The sequence below is a fragment of the Sebastes fasciatus genome, chromosome 17 (genome assembly GCF_043250625.1).
Source record: "Sebastes fasciatus isolate fSebFas1 chromosome 17, fSebFas1.pri, whole genome shotgun sequence".
Lineage (NCBI taxonomy): Eukaryota > Metazoa > Chordata > Actinopteri > Perciformes > Sebastidae > Sebastes > Sebastes fasciatus.
This window is the reverse complement of record NC_133811.1, coordinates 19134431-19153560: the sequence shown is the minus strand read 5'-3', so window position 1 is coordinate 19153560 and position 19130 is coordinate 19134431. Positions and strand designations below refer to the sequence as shown.

Below are 19130 nucleotides of genomic sequence, written 5' to 3'. Positions count from 1 at the left end.
ATATCTTACAAAAAAGTTATCCCTCATTTTTCGTGTGTTTTTCTACAAATATCCAGCAACATGTGATGCAAGTGTCCATTTCTGCTCCAGTCTTTTCAAAATACTTCACAGGCAACAACTTGGTTAGGTTTAAGCTGTGGACACACAGAGCCGACATCAGAGAACTAGCCACGACGAAGGCCGTCTGTTAAGTCGCGTCACGACGCCCTTTGTCTTGGCCAAAATGTTGCACTCAAGCACACCGCAAAGACTACAGCCGACGGCCAACTACTTTGTACGTTCTGCGCATGCATGAGATGTAATAACTCTCCCTACCACCAGGTCGTGGTAGTCTGTATTCGTCATTCAAAAAGTGAAACCGGAAGATAGTGGACTGCGGATATATAAGCCGTTGTTATGATACGTACATAAAACAAAACGGCGTTTGCTGACCATTTTTTTGACCACTCTCACTCACCACTTTATTCAGCTTCATTCCAGATGGCCATGTTGCTGTGAAAATATCCATGTATTGGAATGATCAGATGAGATGAAGATGAAAAATGTGAAGAGGCTTCTGTGTATTTCCTCTTGACTTTACTCGTTGGCTTGCCTTCCACACATCTGTTTCACGGGCAGAGTAGAGCCGACAGTGCGGGACATACCCGAAAAAACTAGGCCGACGGACGCTCACCGACGGCCCCAAACTGTCCGATGGCTTGGTGTGTCAGGGCCTTTAGGCAACAAAACTACCTAGATAGGTTAAGGAAAAGATTGTGGTTTGGGTTAAAAATCACACCGGAAGTGGCGTAACTTAAGTACGGAAGTTAAGTGACAAAAAAATAACTTAACAAAACTTTGACTTCTGGTTTCACACGGGGTAAGAACACCGGTGTCCTGGGCGAAAGTCTTGTGTTTTTTGACCCACCCATCCGCCCCGACGTCCTCCATACACTGCGTTTGTTGCTCTTTATACTTTCTGGTTCACAATTATGTGGATTACATACGAATTGATTTCATGGGATATATTTGAATTACAGTGCATTACTTTTCGTAGGTATAGCTATGAACGGTGTATGAGAACAGCTTGATCCATCTGTATGATTTCATCAAATACTAACATCAATTTTAATATACAGATCTTGTCTTGTGGCCTGGATGAGGAAGCTTTCCTAAAATGCTGACGGCTGTCAACCCTCACAGGCTGTCGGGTTTTATACTCGTGCTGCCTTCTGACGACAAAAACACAGCAAGATGTCACTAAGAACACCTGTAAATGTCTGTTCAGCTATACTGAAACACAAAATGCAATCACAGAGAGTTGGATGCAGCCGTGTTTAGCCTGGAGTATCCGCCGTGACTGTTACAGCGTGTACAAATTTGTTGTTTGCCAACTGCAAGAAAAAGAGGGAGAAATTGCTATTCTACCATTGTTTGTTCCTGTTTCAGAACTTGAATGTGGACGTAGAGCTCTGAGAAAACTGTGAAAATGCTTGTAAGGACGGAACCCAGTTTTTATATTTGCATTCATGGTACTTGGTCAGTTGAGAACGCTCCATCATCTTTGATGTAGCTTGTGTGGTACGAGCTTTACTGTGTTTGTCTGTGATCATAAAAGAGTCACATGAAACCAAAGGATATGAGCTGATCCATCAGGAGGTAGCATTGCTTCCCTTCCCTTTTAATCATCCGTTTTTATTATAAAAGTGACTACACACACAGCCACACAGAGTATTGCAAGTTGATTTGTGATTGCGAACACACTGATGAATCAAAAACTAAATGCCTCCATAGATTCACAGTTGTTTACAGCCACCGTCGGGCTGCACATATGTAAATGATCGTTTCATGTGTGGGAGTATTAAATCTGAAGACACAGGCGGCTTCTTTTTCTCCGTCACTATCTGAATTGAGGAGATCTCAGTCGTTAATCTCAGAATAACTTCTCCAGAACTCTCTACAGACGCCAAAAAATGCTCTCCAGAAACAGTAGCAGACAGCCCTCCTGTAGTGAAAGACAAGCACAGACTAAACATGACAATGTTGATTGATTGGACTGTAGATCCTTATAGCTCCCCGCCGGCACTGCGTGTGCCCGCCCCCATTGTGTTAAGAAGTCACAATGTGCCACAATTCAGCAGACAAAACACAGAAAGTCCGCCCAAACAACACCACCTGGTCTGAGAGGAGAAACAAAGCTGGACAGGACTAATGGAGAGTAGCTGTGCCTCACTGGAGCGTCTGACCTAATTGGAGCAATCGGAGACGGACACTCGCCGCCATCAATCACGACACCTCCGATGGGTTTTGGAAGGATTTCAACGAGGGGGCAGAGAAAGGCAAGGCACGGGCAGTCAGGTGTACGCTTGAATGTGTGTGCAGACTCGGAGGGGCGGGGGTCGAATTTGATTCCTCGCCAAAGTTGGATTTTCCCCCGGTGAAACCTGAGGCATTTGAAACAGCAGGCTGCAGAGTCGGCAGGCCTGGGTTTAGGGCTGTGGCGTTTGTGGGGGGGAGGCGGGGGCAGCTTGTCATCTGTAATGGAGGAATGTGGGGCCGTCTCGGTGGGGCAGAGTATTCCCTTTCACACTGTGGTAAAAAGAAAAAGAAGGGCAGGAGGAGAGGGAAGGGCCGGGTGGAGTTGGGCCTCTCTCTCTCTCTCAGACGTTTGAGGGCTGGACGCCGTGTTCCAGTGGCCTATTTTCAATTCCTAGAAACTCCAGACAAGCTGAACCTTCTCAAGGCAACGCTGCTGACTAACGCAATCAGAGCCCCCCAAAGCACACGGTCACTTAAATCTATTATGGCAGATTTAGTAAATTAAAATCAACTCAGGTCATTCAACTCTAATCAAGTTTAGTCAAACCTGATTAATCATATGTTACCTAATCAGTCAAATCCAGACAGCTGTTTAAAATGTGGTCAACTGCAATAAAAGCAACATTCTTGCAATCGATCCAAAACAAACTGATTACAGTAATGATTTTAACACATTCATTTATTTTTTGGAACATAGAAATATACTAAATTTGTTCAACCTCATACAACTTTGCATCAAAAGCAAACAATAATGTCTTTTTAAAAATCTTTTAAAGTTTGATAATTGCAGTTTTCTGTAGACCAGGGCTGCCCAAAGTGGGGCCTGCAGGGAAAAATTGGCCCACCATCAGGTTCAATTTGGCCAAGCAGATGTTTTTTTTCTTTTATTTTGAAAGGCCTGCGGGATCACTGGTGATCCTGACTGACATCACTGTCTTTTAGAGGTTGTAGCAAGCTTCATTTTAGAGTAAGAGTGAAGCTACTGAAATCATTTCAAACCTCAGGAATCCATTAGTACCAACCATATCATAGTAGTTTGTCGGGATGGAGGCTAAATAATGCTACAAATTGAGGCTAAATTTAGGCTAATTATTGGCGAGAAAAAACTGGAATGGCCATTTTCACAAGGGTCCCTTGACCTCTGACCTCAAGATATGTGAATGAAAATGGGATTTATTGTTACCCAAGAGTCTCCTCTTTATAGACATGCCCATTTTATGATAATCACATGCAGTTTGGGGCAAAAACAGGCAGATTGTTTAATGCAGTATAAATGTGTTATTTTTGAATATTTTAAAAATGGTCTATTTGAAGATTTCTGCATGCTGGGGTCCCTAAACAGTCTTTGAAATGCTGGAAATGAGCCCAATTGAATTCAACAGGTGGGTTTTAAGGGGTTAATAATGTAAAAGCTAAAATAATATTCAATAAGGGGAGCCTGGGATCCTGGTACCAATTTGCATCTTAACAATACAATAAAATAGGTGTTTACTTTTGGCCCGTGGTCCACCATTGAGTTCCAGTTTTGGCCCTCCAAGGGAAAAAGTTTGGGCACCCCTGCTGTAGATAAAAGGATGCACCAGAAAGAGAAAATTAAAAGTTGTAAAAAATACATAATAATCTCACAAACGCTGTTGCTTCCAAACAATTGAATTAGTTTATTTGGCTTTTTAAATCCTCTTCAGACAGAGTTCAACTGACTGTAGAAACCTCAGTATCTTTAAAGCACAGCCACAGCTGCTGCTATGGGACAGTGAAAGTGCAGCTAAAGTTTTCCCAAAGATGCCCCACAGATGTGAGCCCACATGTGTTTTTTGAAGGATGTGTAAGTATTGACAGCGAAAGATCAGCTCCAAATGTGGAATGCCATTAACAAGATCAATGCCTTCCTCCCTGAATATGGTGTGTTTTCATGTTTTACGGTTACTCGCGTGTTTGAAGATGGAAGTGCTGATGTCAAGTTGAGCGCCAGGTTGGGTTCATCCGTGGTTCATTTGACTCGAGGCTTCCTCCTGTGCTTGGCGTGACTATCGTAGGTGTGTGTGTGTGTAAGTGTTTGCAAGTCTGTGTGTGTTTGTGGGTGTGTGAAGTAGCCAAACTGTGATGATTCACAGGTATCTGTTGATGCCCTGTATCTTGATATGCCTACTCCTTTTGTATCCTACACAACACTCACACACACACAGGGAGCACACCTTTCCTCCTTTCTCTCTGCTCTTTTATTCCTTCATGATTGATTCTCCCTTCTAGCTTTAAATGAAAAAGACAGGGGACATACTGTATTTACACAATGAAATAATTAGAAACACATTTTGGCACGTGTTTGAACAAAAAAAACGGGGTCCATTCAGACCGGAGACCACCTTTGCCCCGTGGCATCTGTCACCAACATCAAATGGAAAACTAAAAACAACAACTGAGTTGTATTTATTTTGGTGTAATCATTGGGATTAAGCCGGTGCAGAAACGCATTAATTCCTAATCCTTCCCGTGTCCCCTCTCCCTATATCATCTTCTCCCTTGTTCCCCCCCCCCAACCTCTCCTTTCTCCTCCTCTTTTTTCCTCTTCCTCCCTCTCTCCCCCACGCTTTACAGCACCAAACGCTTTTAATTTGTCGGGGAGGGGTGAAGGAGTTCGGGAGCGAGGGGGGGGGTTAGTTAGAGGCACTCGTTCGGAGCAGCTTTGAGCCTCTGCCAAGCTCTCGTTCGCATTGTGCTGCTTACAGCTGGGCTTGCCCTCCTTCTCTGCTCTCTCCCTCTTTCTGTTCTTAGTCTCCCTTTCTTTCTTTTTTCTCTTTTTTTTGTCTGTGTGTGTGTGAAGCGCTGTCTGCTTTTCTTGATGGTTTCTGCTATACGGGGGAGTCGGTGGAGAAGAAGGGGGTCACTTGTCATGGGGCCAACTTTCGGGGTTTCCATCCCTTGTGCATGGACACACACACACAAAAAGACACTCATGCACATACGCACAAACACACACACCAGTGGCAATAAACACCAGGGAGGCAAGACGGGGGAGGAGGGACAAGGGTTGAGGAGAGAGACGAAAGGGGGGGAAGAGGGAGGTGAAGGGGGCAACACGGCACACTCTTTCGAGGCAACCTCGCAGCTCTGCTTTCACTTTCTCTCTTCCTACAGTTCCTCACTTCTCTTTCAAGGTTTTCTTTTTTTTACCGAAGTAGGAAACAAAAAACTAATAGAACAACCTTATTATGCCAGAAATAAACTAAGAGACATGATCAATGGATGAAAGAGAGTGAGGGGAAAGAATAAAAGAGGCAGTTTCAGAGATAGGAAGCACGAGCGCCGCAGAAGAAAAGACAAGAGATCGGAAGAGAAAAAAGAGGGAGACGGATGAAATGAGAGAGATAAAGAGGGGCAAAACGAGACAGGGAGGCAGCAGAGAAACTCCAATAAAGGCGCAGATCAGATAACGGCGTCTCTGAGGACTGAAGAAATGCTGATATTAAAAACCAGACGGAGATAGCGCGCAGTCATTTGCTGCCTTTACGCGAGTATAGTGAGTTATTACTGTAAATTGGATCAGAAAACACTCATCGAGGCTCGTCTCCAACACACTTAGTGACTAAAGTTTCACTAAGTTTCTTCCGACATCTCATTGTGTCGCCCCGACAACGTATTGTAGCTGGTGAAAAGCCTCGAAGGAAAGCGGAGTGACACACTCGTTGGGTTGAAACCACACACTTAGTCAGGGCTTACTGACTCATCATCATCATCATCCTGTGGGCTGGTTTGCCAGTCAGGTTATCCCACAGTGTCAGGTGGATGCTTTGTTGCCTGCCAGATGTCGCCTACAAACGTGAAAAAGACACAGTTAGTTCAGTTTGAATGGAGAAGAATAGATGAATTCTTCTCCAGAATGGAAGATTATGTGTGATTCAAAGCCCCGTTTACAGTAAAATGTTCCCGCTTTATTGTTCTAATGGGGCAGTAACAACTGATTCACTGCTAACTTGTAAGTCCACTGATGCATGAGTCTGTTTTGTGAAGCGTAGACATTTTAATTTAGCAACAGATAATTTTAATATTACGAGTTTTCAGTTTTAAAAATTGTTGTTTTACTGGAAGCGGATGTTTCATTATTTATGTATTAATAAAGAGAATTATTTATTCCTACAACACTTTTGGGAAAAAGGAGACTGTAAAAAAAGCTCATGTGACTCATGTGTGGTCGATCATTATCTGATAATACATATACAAATATAGACCCAGGCCTGTGAACTGTGACAAGTTGAAACTTCCCCTTTCTATGCACTCTTTATTACCTCGCACGGCAGCTGGATTCTCGTGATGTCCCGTAATCACGCGGGATAACATCACACGAAAATCCGTCTTGTCAGGCTTCAAGTAATAAAATAAGATAATCCGTTTTTAGTCCCACAGCGGGGAAATTTGCAGTATTACATCATCAAAGCGGACAATGCAAACAACAAGACTCATCAGTAAAAGACAAAACAAGATCTAATAAATAAGTAAACAATGAAGATATAAGTAAACAGTAGAAAAGCAAAATGTAAAAAATATAAAGTATATGCAAATATAGTAGTAAAACATGTAGTAATAGACAGACATTATAGCATATGAAAGTGTTATGTGACAGATAACAGATTATAACAGATTATGTGTAATGCGTTTGTGTCCAGCAAGCCAGATCACGGACCAATCAGCGTCCTGTGAGGAGCTGCTGGCAGCTGCGGCCATGGTTTAGGTGTGTGTGAGACGGGATGGCAAGGAGAGGCGACTATTTGTTCAAAACAACAAAGGCATCTCCTGAAGAGGTTAGCGTAGCTCCAATAGTATCTGTTCTATCAGAACTGGAGAGTATTTCTTCATGGCGGAAGAGCAAAGAACGGCAATGAAGGCTTTCCTTGGTGGTAAAGATGTTTTTGCTCTTCTCCCGACTGGCTTCGGCAAGAGTTTGATTGACAGGTGGTTCATCCAATCATCTGCCAACGTTTCCAAACAGTTTCAAATGACGGCTTCACAGATGGAACAAACCATCTGTTGGGTCAGGTTGCAATTTTTACCACTATTCACCAAAAACAGATGACTAAGAATTAGGAACGTACTGTGGGAAACATGATGACTGGAGCGCTCGTCATTCAAACTAATCAAATCTTAAATTAAACGTCCTCCACAATAATCATCAGCTGGTGTCGTGTTCAGCGCACAAAGTGCCACAGCCAAAGTAGAGGAGGAAAAAAAAAAAAATCACATTTAATTTGAATAACAAATGAATCCTTTTAGTGGGAGTGCTGCAATTTCCCCCAACGTGTGTGGATAATGATCTGACTTCCAAAGGGATCAGATGGAGTTTAGTAAAGGTTACATCACCATGACAACTTGAAGAGAAGGCAGTCGATGGAAGGGGGGGGGGGTGTGGGTGCCGTCATGGCTTTCTCATCCTTAAACATTCCCAGGCAAAACCCAGCGTGAGCACCCAGTCAGCCCAGACTTTCACGTGATCACGGTCTGGTCAATCCACGCCTCGTTTGTAGAGCTCCATATTCACTTATGTAAAGAAAACGAGAATCATGTGTTTGCAAGCACACTGCTATGTCAATGTGTGTAATCCTCACACACACACGTTCTCTGGATATTTAGCACTTATCTGTTACTCCCATAAACCGTCTCACACAGCAGGTGTAATGCATGTATCGCTATAAGTTAAATGCGTTCATGAGACACCGAGGGAATTCTAGTGTGACATAGCGGCAGCTTGCACATGTAGCAGCACAGAGGCCTATTCAGCTACGTAACCAACACACTCTCTGCAGCGCGTGGAGGGAGTTAAGTGAAACAATGTGCTCAGGATGTGCTCAGCAGCGACACACACATATGTAAATTTGGGCCTCGGCTGAGCTCAGCAGTTCGGCGCTCCTCGGCTCTCCTCTTCCAGCCCCCTTTTTTAAAGCGCAGGAGGAAACGTGACCGTGCCGTGACTCCTCCAGGCTTACATTTCACTCTAATCGCCTGGGAAAACAGGAAATTGCGGTCTCGGAAAATGCAATGTTTATACTTAGGTCACATTTACACGAGAGCCCCTCCCCCCACCTCAACCCTCCTTTTGTTATTTAATTTCCCTTTTGTTTTTTTCTTGTTCTTGATCTTGCTTTTTTGACACCTCTGATGTAATTGTAACACAGAAGTTGTTGTAAACCTGATTTAAAGGGCAACGTTAGGACTTTTATTGCTGCAGTTGCATCTAACAGTAACTTTGCAGAGGAAATCCAGTTATCCCCCGCTAACTCTGCTTCTAAATAAGTTAAAAACACACTGCTCCACGACTTGAGCAGACTGAAACTTCAAAACACAGACATGAGTAAACTGATGCTCCAGCGAGGCACGAGAGGCTCAAACTTTCATGCAAACTTAAACAGTTGTCAGCAGAACATGATTCAAACCCAATGCTTGACTTTTACCGGCACATTTTTCATCCTCTCAAGTTTTATGCTGCCACAAAAGGCTTGAACCACCGCGGCCAGAATTGGCCCGCGTCCAGTCATGTGCTCGCTCTGTTTCTGTCACTCCGCCCTTCGCTCTTCACTTCAGCTCTCACCAACGTCTGTCTGCAATCTCCACAAACCGCTTGACATTTTACTCCCATTTCCTTTGTGTTCGCCGCACATGCTTCTCTTTTTGCCTGCATGAATCCTTTTCATACAAATATTAGGGTTGGGGAAAAAAAATGTATACACCTACGTATCGCGTTTTTTTTTTAGGATTTTGGGATAGATTCTTTTAGTGCCAGAATCGAAATATTTGCTTAATTTTAGTCTATGTGGAGGTAGAAGGAAGTTACCGCTTTTATTGGTTTAGTCAGAGTAACGTGAGGTCATATCCGTTCCGTATCCGTCAACCAAAACAAACCTTAGAGAGCTGAAACAAGAAGGTAGGAAACGGCGGAGGATCTGCGTGGATACAACCTGCACCCTCACATTTGAAATCCAAAGCGGTAAACACTACACATACAGTAAAGTATGGAAACACTTTGGGTTTCACATATTGCCATGGAAAAGCAGAGCTAGACATCACGGCTAAAGCTGCATGCCAACTCTGTCATGGACAGGAAACGTTATCGTATTACGGTAACGTGCGGTCAAGCCAGCCGTCACTCTCATCTCCGTGGTCAAATCGGCCGGGAGAGCTAGAGACGGACTTGGTGAAGTTAGCGGAAGTATACACGTGTGATTATATCCGGTTTTCAAATTAAGGCGTTAACAAAGGGTATTGTATATACAAAACTAAAAAAGAAAAAGTATAAAAAGTAAAAGCATAAAATATGACATGTCCCTTATAAACTAATTTGTGAGGGAAATGTCTTTGTTCTTTGATTTTTGTGTTGATGGAAACATTTTTATAAATTATGTCTGACAATGACGGATGTATTTGACTTCAGGACATCTCCGACTACATACATGCTGAAAATCAAAAATTTTACTTTATTAATTTAGATATTTTCCAAAGTAAAAGTCTCGAGAAGTGTATGAGTTAAATTTTTCTCATGGTCTAGTGTTAAAACAGAATCTCAATACTTAAAAATCGCAATACATATTGAATCGGCACCCAAGTATCGTGATAGTATTGAATCGGGAGATAGGTGTATCGTCCCAGCTCTAACAAATATCCACGTTTTAATTTAAGTATCCCACGTCCCGCCCCCCCGCGGCTACCTGTAACACTACCTGCACAACTTCCTGATCCAACGCCATCAATCATGCCGCTCCCTTCCTCTCCACAGCCTTCACGCTGGCCTCAAGCCCTTACTCCCCATTTCATGGATCATGGACCTCCTGCATACTTCTCTGCACTGTTGTGTGTGTGTGCATGCGTGATGAGAAACAGTGGGACAGAGAAGTGTAACTTGATCTTTGGACATCTTGAGTGTCTTGCCTCTCCTCCGTTCTCCTTGAAGGGATGTGAATGGCAGACGGATGAACACACCTGGATCCCCGAGGCGCCACGTGCACACAGACGTTCTCACAAACACACACACTAATGCCTCTGTTAAAGCCCCGGAGTTAAGGGGCAAAGCCTCTTTGGTGTCTCTTTTACAGGGTTGTGAAGTGTTGACAGTTGCACATTATGGAGACAAATTGAGGCCCGGAGTTTGGTGCGTCTCCAGACGTCGTAGATGGATGTTTCAAAACACTCGGAGGATAATCTAGATGGAATCTAAGACTTTTTTTATGGAGAAATCTCTCTAGCCCTGGCAGCGTGCTGGAATGACAAATGAGGAAGCTGATACAAAATGCTCCAGATGAGTTTTTCCCCATGTTTTATAGGTGCAACAGAAACTACCAAAACGGATGTGGAGCGAAGAAATGTGAAAAAGGAGATGCTGAAGACAGCGAAAGGGATGAAAATGTGAGGAGCGAGAGAAGCATACAGAACACCTTTTTAGTGTGATATAATAATACCCGTTGTTACTGTAAAATTGAGACTATTTTGGCACAGGAAATATAAAAGTTATTTTTGGAAAACTGCGGCTGTCTACATGGCTGAAGTAAAGGGTGCCTGGATACATGGTGGTCAGGTGGTCCCCTCTGATTTGCATATAAATACAGAGAATTTTTTTGCGTTGGCGGCAGGGGGGCAGACCGGGGTTAAGTGCTCGCACTGAGTTGGTTTACCCAGCAAGCCTTGATTTAGTCTGTGGCGAAGGGCAGAGCTATCATTAGGAGCTCACCAGGCTCACCGCCACTACACACTGATAATACACCAGTCTGGTGCAGTCTGCCGGAGGAGAGCGGCTCGTACGGTGGAAGTTTATTTCCAACTTCTCACGCCACTGACGATCCTCCATTAGCTCTTTGTAGAGAGAGAAGAGAGGCTCACTACCTCCAGCAGCGTCTCTGCTGGGGTTGTTATGCTTTGCAATTTTTATGGTGTTTTAATACCAAGCTTCATTATCATTTTAATTTGGTTTTATTTGCTCATCAGACAGCATTTTGTCACTGTCTTGTGAAAACGATGGATCTCCAAAGCAACAGATAAGAAAAACAGCCTTGTTTTCAACTCTATGACAGTGCATTTTTCAGATTAACCGATGGAGTCTTAGATTATTTATTTATTTTCTCGTAATTCCTTGGTTCAGCTGAAAAATTGAAAACTAGATAAATGTTGTTTTTTTCTCATGGACAGCAGCACATATTTAATCAATTTATTGAAGTTATTATACATTAATTTGATATTTAGTATGCTAAGAGTCATACATTAATAGTTTATGTATGTATTTTATTGACATATTGACAGGCAGCATGTATGTATCAGGGTACAGATGGGATGGATGGATGAATTATTAATTCATTATTAGCATTATAGTGTCATGGCAAACCATTTGGCCTATTGCACACAACATTACAATATACTTTTATTGTATACGATGTAACTTAAGGACATTACTGAACCCACATGTTCAAAACAAATGAACACAAATAAAAAGGTAACTCCACATATACAGTAAATATCAACGCACTTTTGACAATTAGTAGCTGGCTCAAATCTTTCTTCTTTTACAAAGTTGCTTAGCAAAAATTTAAAATTTTCTCAAATTGAAAATAACATAATGACATAATGCTCATTTGAATTTTTCACAATTATATTTAGTTTATATATATATAGATATATATATACATATATATCAAATAATCATTTGGAGCTCCAACTTATGGTAGCCAGCCTCAGACTTGATAATTGATGCTGACGTGTTCCTTTCATAATAAGTCAACCTATTTAAAGCCAGAGCCACTTGTGGTCCCACAATTAGAGCGCTGCATCTATGGTGGTAGCACATGTAATTAGCAGAGTGTGTGTGTGTGTGTGTGTGTGTGTGTGTGTGTGTGTGTGTGTGTGTGTGCGCCCTGAAGGAAATGGAAGAGAAGTGGCGAGCTGTTTCCTGCCCCTTAGCACCTCTCTGCTTTTGTCTTGCATTTTAAGAGGGGTTCAACCTCATTGTCGACAATAAACACTACAAAAGGGACTTACCACGGCCCTCCCTTGACACACACACACACACACACACACACACACACACACTGGACCTCAAATGGCGTAATTTGAATTTAAATAGAAGTGTACAGTATTGTGCACTGGTGAGTAAAGTGCATCATCCATTAGTGGGGACATCCTTAGGTCTCCTTTAAATAACCCTTTGCTCTGCTCTCTCCCTTTCTGTCTTTGTTAGGAGATGACAGGACAACAATGAGAAAATTATCACAATCCTCATTCAGATTTTTTTCCCCCACTTTGCTCGCTTATTATTAGATTGTATAAAAATAATTAACCCGGCCTGGCAGAATTAAACAGTAGTCTCTTTGGAAACGAACTTGAGGCCCAAGCTTTGACAGTTAAAGAGCTATACCAGTGATTTTACATGTTTTAGGCCGTAACAAATCACATATAATTTACATTATTACTGACTTTAACCTTGAATTGATTGACGTGATACTGGCTTCAGATGGAGTTAATCCATTACAGTGAACAACCTGCTATTTCTTTTTATCAAAGAAAAGTCTTAAAGATAATTCCAGTTATGAGTCAGAGCATTTCTTATTTCTTGCTTTATAAAAGAGGTTCTTTTGCAGCCAGCGCCTAGCAGCAATGGCCCCTAAATGCACACCTGTTTAACCACACAAAAACAACAATTTAGGTGAAAACTTGTTTACAGTCGAGCTAATTTCACCACTCTGCCTGTGAATCCCTTGTGCGTAGGTAGGCAATTTGAGTCCAGCACGGGAATGGCGGACTCCACCACTAACAAGGAAAACTACTACTGAGAGAGGCGATAACAGAATGTAAATACAATTAATGGCTATTGCTGACAAAATGCCAAACATCAATGTTATCAAACAGTGTTAATGAAAAAATGAAGGTACGCACAATAAACTAAGACAGCCCGGTCGCACGGAAAGGCGCGTGAATGACACAATAATGTGCAACGCAAAAGCGCGTAATAAGAACGTTGGCGCCGCAATGTAAATGCATCTGCGTGAATATGACGTAGCATTAAAAGCGAGAAAGACCGCTTATGGTGGGCGGGAGAAGAGGAGGTGAATGGGTCCAACAAACACAGGATTTTCAACCAGGAGACTGGTGTTTGAGACTGGTGTTTTGTAAGGTACCCCTTTGAGGTTTGTGACATGTTTTCCGTACTTATGTTACGTTGTTTCGGTACGTATTGTGCTTAGTTTACGTACTTATTTTAAGCCCAGCCAGGACATTTTTCTCAAACATTTTTTTGCCCTCTGCTGGTACTGCGCCTTCACCTGATTCGAGTGTTATCAGGCCATTAAATAGACATTATCAATCACTATAAGCACCATAGATGTGGGTCAGTAGGGGCCTACTACACCTACTACGTTGTAAAAGTGAAAGTGAAACTAAAAGGCAACTCATTCTAACATGTTGTAGTACAACATAAAACTACAAAACTACAACAAAACTACAACTTCTTTAGGTTTACGCAACAAAACTACAACTTCTTCAAGTTTAGGGAAAAACATCATGTTTTGGGTTACAATAACTACAAACACAAAATCAACTACACATTGTTGGTTTCACACGGGATGCAAACTCCAGTCTCCTGGGTGAAAACTCTGTGTTTTGTGTCCCATCCATCGTCCCTGACCTCCACCCGTTTAGTTTCACACTGCTACAGCACCTGACTTCCTCTTCTGCTCCTGTAACAATTACTACGGTCGCTAGAGGTCGTTGTCGTGTTCTTTTATACCTTCTTTCGGTGATCTACCATATGAATATATGATAAAACCTACTAGTGGGTGTAGTAGGCCCCTACTGACCCACATCTATGGGGCTTATAGCGACTGATAACACCTATTTAATAGCCTGACAACAGTTTAATCAGCTGGCAGCTTCATACATACATGTAATATTCACGCCTCGGCAAGGCAAAACGTGACACTGACACACTATCCTCTGGTGGAAAGGCGATCTATTACAGGCTTTGGCGTGATATTGGGTTGGTTAATTGGCTGAGATATGCAAAACCCCCAATATGGTGCTTTTGTTTTACAGTTTTGTGTTGTTGCAAATTCATGGATTTTGTCATAGAATAAGATCCTTTAAGTGTTGAAACCCTGTACTGTGTTATACTCTATGCAGGGTTTTTCTTTTCTTTTCACACATCCAGTATATTTGCAGTTCACGGGCAAATGTTTTACATCCCAAGAGAGTACACAGCTGTCTTTAACTACAAATGAAAAAGACCAGTTTCATATTTTACCCACCAGCCAAAAACCTAAAACAGATTTGCAGTATATGGCTCTTTGTTTGAAAGAACAATTGCATTGAATCACATCAAAGCTCGGAGAATACACTCCAGATTCTGATCATTTGTCTATAAGCCTACAACGTGTGTGAAGACATCTAACTAATGCTCCGCTGCTCCAGTGACCCAGCTCCTTTAGACTCACGTTCTGTGACTAAAATAATGTCAGGGACAGGAAAAAGCTGTTGTGTTATCTTGTCAAAGCACGGGGAGCCACGCAACAATGGCGAAACGCGTCCGCTGCCAAAGGAAACGTTTTATACGTAAATTGGTGGTTGATGACACATATTTGATGACCGGCAACGGTTTGAACTGCGAGCCCGACACTTCAAAGGGATCGGGTTTCCTCACAAGTTTATTTCCAGTTCCTCTCTGCAATGAGTTTTTAGTGGTGTGGGCTTGGCTGAGGGAGAAAGGGAAGGAGAGGGAGATTTCACACACAGGGACGGGCAGATGTATGCAGGCTTGCTCACGCACACACACACCCGCACAAGAGCTTAGACAGAGTGCTTGCACTTCAAACAAATGGGACTTCATCAGTGTACATCAGTAATGGTTCCAGGCTGCCCCAACAGCCCTAATCATTTCCAGAGGGAGACATAGAGCGCGAGACACAGAGAGACAGACCTTTTTTTTTTTTCTCGCTTAAGCCTCAGTTGCAAGTGTACCTTGAGCAAATCAAACATTAAAGCACGTATTATTATAGGATAAATTCCAGCCTGCTAGTAGAGACATGTGAAGGACAGTGTGAAGAGAATACAAAGAGCCGTGCTTTTATTGAGGATATGCACTTTCACATTCTGTACAATGTAAACACTGCGTTTTCAACATCATAAACTACTCCCTCGGCTTGTTTTGTGTACAGGATGCAAGGTATAAACATAATCCTCAGTGACTACAATCTAACCCCCATTGTAAGTCAGGTAAAGTCATGCAAACAAAGATCAAGAGAGGTTGCGATCAACAAACCGCAAAAGGACCTTATTGTTGCAAACAGATGGCTGCTGCTGTGTGATTTGGAACAAAGTATCGCAGGTTCGCCCTGAATGGCGATATATTATCTGAAGTGATCCTACTGAAGCCAAGAGGTCCTTTTCTTTATGTTCAAAACAAACACGGTGTTTGTCGTTCCTGGCAGAGTTAATGTAGTGTGAATATCCAGCGCACAATCTCCGTATTTAGAATCAAGTGAAGCTGAAAATGGCCAGGTGCCGCAGATACAAAAAAACAAGTCATCTAGTCGGGTCAATGTAGGCCGCTACAAAGAGAGTGATAATGTTTGTGCACCTGTGGAAAATTATTTTGTGAGGAACGCAGTGTGTTCTCAATTTTGAGGAAAAAAAAGAGAGTCCTCTCACTTTTATCTTTTTTTATTAACAGACTGTTGGAAAGCAGAGAGAAAGGCACAGGAGAGTTCTGGCAATTTCATTGCCAACAAGGGAGTTTGTTCAGCTCCAGAATCGGTGGATTGAACCACTTAAAGGGGACATATCATGAAAAACCCACTTTCTCAGTGCCTGTGCACATACTGTATATTTGGATATCTGGAGTGCCTATCAACCTGTTGTGGTCTGCCTAGTAGGGTCGGGGGATTGAACAAATATACTGGCTATCGGCAATTGGCTGAGTACATTGCTGGTCATTTTATTTTGTTAATTTAATGGTCCGCTTTTGAAGAACGAGAGCCGCTCAGCTGCTGCTCAGCAGGCAGAGAGAAAGAGCTACAGGGTAAACAATGTGCATAGCCTGCATATTTTCACATCTAACTCGGTGAAATAAGGGTATATTTCGACCAAAACAGTTGGTGATTGTTGGAAATATTAACCAAGACGGTTTTGGTGAGTTTCATTTCGTTGCTGATGAGTTTGAATGAAGTGTGTTTTACAATGCTCTGCTGCTAGAAGAGCTGATCGTCCATCTGAAACTACGTCAGTGGGGGGATTGCGCCACGCTGCGCACACACACCTGCACGAATATATCGTCAATCGCCACTTGTCGGGCTGTCGATGGTTGGTTGGAAAATTTTAGCATATCGCCCGACCCTACTGCCTAGATAAAAAAATGTGATTCAACAAGCCAGTCAGATTTGGCTCCCCTTCCTATGCCATATGCAGGCTCATTAGAATATATATCGCCCATGGCTTGAGAACTACCTTTGCAAAGGTGCACCATATTTTTATCGCTAGCCAATCAGAGCAGAGTGGGCTTTTTCTGGAGGGGAGCTTAAAGAGACAGGTGCTAAAATACAGGTATATATTTTTTTTTTATATGAAAGCATGTAAACATGTTCTAGTAGAAACCCAAAATACAAATATGAATCTGGAAATGAGTATGATATGTCCCCTTTAACGATGTGAGTATAACACACAAAACATACATACAGGATTCAAACGGAAGAAGATGATTTGGCTCCTCTAACTCCTCTAAAATCCAAAAACCGAAAAGAAAAAAAAGATATTCCTCCCGGATAACAAGGATAAATGGATGGATTGTTTCTGAGACACAAGTGGACAGATTTTAGAGAGAAAAAGACCATGTGTGGTGACAGTTGGTCCCATCATGTGACGCCCCCTTGGCAGGCCAGCAGGATCTGGGCGTGCTGGTTGGCTGGTTGTCATTGCTAGGTCACGCCTGATTGGACAGTGGTCAACGGCACAGCCACACCCCTCTGTGGGGAAGCTAATCTCTAGGTAGCAGGTCCATAAAATACAAGACAGTATGTGTGTGTGTGTGTGTGTGTGTGTGAGAGAGATGGGATCACAGTGCCAGTTCATGGCTGCAGTGGAAACTTCCTATCTGCACACACAGAAACACACACATACAGTATCTTCTACACCACCCACCTTTCCTGTTGTTACACACAATCTCTTCCTCTTCTCTCACTACACACACACACACATACGCCCACACAGCGGTGGTGAAATAACCCCGTGTGGGAAATAATCTGTAACATAGATTGCTTGTGATCATTTTGGTCATTTCCCAATGACCTTACACCACAAACATCTGACAAACGACGTGCTGATCCACAATATAACACACTAATGCAGTTTACGAGCCATTACCGGCCCTGACATCCGCGTGGTGCTCCAGCTGACACAATTTGTGGTTACAGCTTCATCGCCTCAACAGTCAAAACACAGAACAGTTCTTGACAGCAAATTATTACTTACCTTGGAATGTGGAAACGGCTCCGCGGCAGCCAGCGAGAAGTGGAAGATTTAGAACAGAAGGAGAATTCATAGCGCCCTGTCTGTGACATCAGCCATCTTGGCAGACGAGGAAAAAGTGATTGCAACCAAACAATGGTCGCAGCCAGTGAGCTGTGTTTAAGGTGATGTAGCATTCTGGTAGGAAACTAACACAATGTCTCCAAAGATCTGTAGCTCGGCTGTCGTGTCTCATCTTGTTCCTCCATGGTTTTTTTTCCAGGTTTGATTTAAGTCCAGTTTTTCTGCCTTAAATAATCCCTTCAATATTTGATGGAAAATTGCTGAATGTCAGCATCAATTTATTCACTTGTTATTAAACTTTCCTCCTAACAAATACATCATCTGCAAATGTATGTTACTGTTTTCTTTTTCTATTAGGACTTACCCATAGCTGTTCCCTTAAATTTAAGACTAACAAAGTGTGTAATTACATCACATATCACAGTACCATTTAAGAAAACATCATGCGTGTGTTTCGTGTGTTAAAATACTGTTATATATATATGGAAAATTAGATTTTTACTAGCTCACTAACTTCAAGCATACTAAAGTGCTTTATTAAGTTTACCATTTACAGTAAATGCCTGCATAGAAAAATGGTTCACGGAGGTTATCAGTCATGGTTTATGCTGAAGGGAGTGATGACAGCTCGCTAATATGGAAAAGTAAGGCAAAGTCAATGGCAATTACCTTCAATAACAGACACAGAATACAAGAGCTGGTAATTTGGGGAGGTGACCTATATTGTGATTAAAAAGAGAGCTGGTTAAAAAGTGAAAAACACATACTTTTACATTACACATATGTTTTTATTATGCAAACTCTTTATGTTTTTTTAATATCTGGAATAGAATAGAAAGGAAAGTCTTATTTCCACAAACTTGCATCCACAAAGTCATCACCTGGAGCAGACTGTTCTTAGGGCTGGGCATTATGACGTTACATATTGTCAAGTATGAGTGTAAAAAAATAGGCTTTACCATGTCGTTATTTCATATAGACTATTTTTTTATTGAATTACCAGAAAACATTGTGATGTACTGTAAATCGGGATATGAAATGACCTATATTGTGATAGATGTTTTTGTATTTTGTATCAATTTGTATTTAATCCATATGATAGTGAACCAGGAAGTATGAAAAGCACCAAACGCCATGTAGAGAGGAAGTCGGGGTGGATGGGTGGGTCCAAAAACACCGGACTTTCGCCCAGGAGACCGGTGTTTGTACCCTGTGTGAAACCAGAAGTCAATGTTGATTTATTTGTCACGTAACTTCCGTACTTAAGTAACGCTACTTTCTGTGTTATTGTA

At 42.2% G+C, this 19130-nt stretch overlaps 1 long non-coding RNA gene across 1 annotated transcript; it reads right to left on the bottom strand.

Moving 5' to 3' along the window:
* Positions 1–5754: 5754 nt before the first annotated feature.
* Positions 5755–17128, bottom strand: LOC141754842 (uncharacterized). Its single transcript, XR_012590734.1, has 3 exons — positions 16987–17128; positions 7651–7827; positions 5755–6107 (listed from the first exon to the last, which is right to left on the bottom strand). It is a non-coding gene; the product is annotated as an uncharacterized LOC141754842 (long non-coding RNA).
* Between the last annotated feature and the right edge of the window lie 2002 nt (positions 17129–19130).